A 4,586-nucleotide genomic window follows, 5' to 3' on the forward strand; every position below is an offset into this window, starting at 1 on the left:
AGGCTGCTCTTACTAGATGTCCAGAGAGAGAGAGAGAACCAGACCCATCAAAAAGAGGTCAAAACACACGTAAGTTATTGCCATGAACAAGAGACAAGGAGGCATTTTTGGACATCACATGAATATTTACACACCATTTATAATGAGTGCATTAATTTATGCTTCTCATGATAGAAGTTGAGCTTAGGTTTTTTCTTTTAGAAAGGTCTCCTTAAGTTATATATTGGAGTGGCATTCGAGATTTACAGCTTCTTTTATTACTATTGTATTTCTTGTCCTTTTTATTTTTGTGATGGCTCCATTTTCTTTTTGAAAGGTCACCTTTTAAGAATTATGGCAAGCAACTTTAACACAAAATTATGAAGCGAGTACCTGGTTACCTAGGGGCCCTTTGGGCCTGGTCGGTGGTGACCCTCTTGGTCCTAGGCAACAACTAAGTCCACAACTTCTGCCACCATTTGCAAATCCAAGCCTTTCAGGTCTCAAGAGGCCCAAACCCGTCGGATCTCTAGATGCTGATGGGATCCAACCCATGCCAAACCACACTCAAGAAGTACCAACACAATACATTTAAAAACGAAACTCCAAAAAAGAAACACTCACTTCGCCTTTTAATTTTCAGTGTTAAGGACAACAACAAAAAAAAAAAAAACAGTTGTTCTAATTCAACAAGTGGTCGCAATGGAAGTAGGCAGATACAGACAACAGAGGAGGCAGAGAGCATAAATCTAAAACAGCAATAACTAAAGGAGCTTATAATGAAGGGTCTAACTGGTATTTGTTATAAAATACGTTGTCACTTCCCTTCCAATAAACTTTAATATCCTAAAAAGACTTTAAAAGATTAGGAACAATGCGTTGGCCTTATACCTCATAAGGTTCCTCGTCTCTTTCTTGGCCAAGGACTATATACTTTGATTGCCAGTTCATGACCATCAAATATGGTTGCATGATATATAAATGTTTGCCAGTTGAAAAAAGAGATTGCATAAGACATGTAACGCGATGATTTGCACTTTAATTTGTAAGAATTGACACTGGAACATAATATATTTAAAAACATTAAGCAAAAACCAATTTTCAAAAACATGTACTTCGTGTAACGAAGACTGGACGTTAAAACTGTAAGAACGGATCCAAGATAGTGTACTTAACTTGACTCATGGAATCCATAACTCTTGATGAAGAAATTTGCAGCAAAAACACTTAAGCGAGGAGACCAAATGATCCTTCTAGAAAAAAACATAATTCTTTAAGCATGAATAAAATATGGGGTCTCTCAATTATATTTATACTCCTTATCTCCATAGACAGACCGTTATATTATAAATTTTTATGAAAGGTCATTTCCCATCAAAGACATCCTTTCACTAATACCCATTCAATTAATTCATCATTTAGGCGCATTTAATTTTGACTTTAAATGTTATGACTCTTTAGCCCAAGCCTAAATGTGTTCTTGTCAAATGTGGTTCACATATGGCCAATTATATAAGAGGTTATAACCAAAAACAATTTTCTGCAGAATAATGTTAGGAAGGAAGATTGACATTTGGGAGAGTCCTATAATGAGACCATAATATAACATATTAGGATAGCACTGATCAACTTTAATCCTATATATAGTTCCAACTGTACTCGATCTTTTCTTACACTCAGGTGTATATTGAACAAATAATTATGCAGATAAGTCTGCGCCATAACCAAGGTGAGATAACAGCTATAAACAACCAATCCTTTCAAAAGGGGAAAAAGGGTTAGATTGTTAAAAACGGTCTCTCTCTTTGGAATTGCAGTTGTCAAAGAGTTTCCTTCGCCTTTTCTTTTTCTTTTTCTTCAAAGCCAATCAATAGACGTACATACATATAAATATCCCTTCATATCAAATCAACTAGCTCGGAAAATAGTCTAAAACACATCATAATTTGGACAGCACATATTTACCTGAATTTCACCAAAAGTTTCATCTCAAATCAATGAATATAATACAAACGCAAACATGAAATTTAATCGGGCTATCTATGAAAAATTCAATGCCGCATATATAAGAAAGAAAGCATAAACATTCATAAAATTGACCATCTTCAACTACAATTATTTCACAGCAACCAACAAACAGGTGAAAAAAATTGCACAATTAGGAGAAGAAACGTAACCCGAAAATGAGCTGTACAAAACTCCGACGGCGAAGGTCGAATGTAATCTGCAAACCTCTGGTTCGATTCGAAAGTGAAGCCCTCAATGAGCCTTCTTTGTTTCATGCGTGGACTCTAAAGGCCTTCTGTTGTTGACTCCAAAAGTCTTGTTGATATTATATAATATACAAAAGAGTGGTGCATGTTACGTACAGATGTTATCCTTTCACTTGCGGTTGAAGCCAACATTGGTGGGCCTTCTTATTGATTGTCAATCAACCTCCTCCAGGTGAGGCTACGATACTCAAGGTTGAAGAAGGCCCATCTTAATATCATGGGCTCAGCGCCACGAAATCGAACCCCTCTTTCTCTGGTCGTTTGATGACCCCCCGATATCACCTATTATTCTTTTTCTTCTTTTTTTTTCTCCCTTTATTTGAGGAAACCTTATTTTTTGTTGTCTTTTTGCAATATTTAAACGGCGAGATTACGATATGGCGGCGCGAGAATTATAATTAAAAATTAAAAATATTTTCTAGATGTTGCTCAAGCACGTACGTTGTCGTCAAGCTCCAGCTGTGGGTCTTACACCGAGCTCGCTTGTTTTGGTACCAAATACCAACCAGTGTTTTACACTACCTGGCTCCGCCGGTTCTAGTACTTTCTAAGTGAGATTACTCCTGGAAGGAGCATCCGATGAGAGAGGGGGGAACTAACTCTATCAATTGCAATGAAATCACAAACGTATAACAAAAATTGAATTGAAATCACAAAAATTTTGTGATTGTAAAACAAATATCGCTTTAATTAGGAAAAAACAAAAAACCGCTTTTTTATTATAATATTCAGCTAAAAAGAAGGGAAACCCCCTTATCCAAGACAAGGAATGAGACCCATGACAAACAAAGACACGTTGCTTACAAAATTAGTAAATGAGGGCATGACAAACAAAGACACTTTGGCTTACAAAATAAAAACAAATGAAATATGATATTTAGCAAATCTCAAAACAAATTAGACAATACCATCGTGGCTCGGTCTTTGTCTAATTTATTGGGACTCCAAGAATCTGAAAACAATCTTTGCGAGAGACTCCAATCATGAAGACCCTTGCCCCTGTCCCTCTCTTGCAATTAAGCTCATAAAATGTAATTCTATCTCCTTCACTTAGCTGCTTTGCTTGAGCAAAGCAGCTCCAGCCTCGGGTGAGATAATCTTTTTTACCATTGGTACGAAAATGCATTGGCCAACGCTTCATTTGAGTGTCATAGACACTAACCTCACTTCCATTTGCTAGAGGGCAGAATCTGGCTGCGTGTGGCCGGTTCGGTAAGTAAAGCCTGTAGCTTCCTTTGCGTTGTACGTCACTCAGTGATAAGATCTTCTGAAATACCTGTTTAGGCTGGTACTTGCTGTACATGCATTTAGTACATGTTTCAGTGTTCCCATGGCCTTCACATGGAGATGGATAAATCCCACTGAATGCTGAATCTGCATCTCCTGATGTGCCGATAGCCGAGTTCAAACTTTGGCTTGCCTATAATTATCAAATTGGAAAGAACAAAATATTAAAAATAAAGACCAACGCTCTTAGAAAATGTTCTAAAATCATTCACAAAAACAACCATTAACGTATCATAAACAAAAGTTTGACAAAATTCTATCTCAATGATTAACATTATATATATATATATATATATATATATATATATATCCATTAAAAATAAATTTGATGAAACGATCAAATCATATAAATCTTACAGATCGATAACAGTATGTATAAACCTCGGCTTGATCATTGGCAGCCTCCATCTGGGTTTTCTGACCAAGGTATGAGAAATATTCATGGCCACGCACATCAACTAGCAGTTTGACTTTAGCGTTGTAGATGAGAAGCCCAAACTGATTTAGTTGAAGCTGAACCTTTTCGAAAACCTCTTTCGTGAAATCATTGATAGGCTTCAAGATTTCCTCCATGCTCATGCAGTCGGCAAGCACACGGGTCTGACCCTCGATGACGCCCTGAACAAGCTTGTTGACATCAATGACAGGGTTGGAGAGCTTGAGCTTTGCGTAGAGGAGGAGGCTGTCCATGTCATCGACACGGGGGCCGATGGTAAAGACGGCGGGGAGGACAAAAGGGAGCTTCTCCGCGGAAATGGCCTGGACCTTCAAGGTATAGTTCACTGGGGACGCGTCGAAGCGAGAGCACCGCTGCCCCGGCAGAACCCATGCCTCCTTTGCCAGGCGTATGCCTTCGATGCCCCGACCGGTGACGGCTAGGAACTCCGACGGACCAGCTAGTTTCCAGCACATAATTCCTGAGAGATTGGGAAGGAGATCTAAAGAGAGAGATGGTATAGGAATCCCTTCTGAGAGTTTTAGGCTTATGGAAGGCTTTTGAGTTTGGGAGCCGCCAGTGGGTAGGGGTATTTATAATGGAAACTGGGT

This window comes from Corylus avellana, chromosome 3 (assembly GCF_965113065.1).
Source record: "Corylus avellana chromosome 3, dhCorAvel1.hap1.2, whole genome shotgun sequence".
NCBI lineage: Eukaryota > Viridiplantae > Streptophyta > Magnoliopsida > Fagales > Betulaceae > Corylus > Corylus avellana.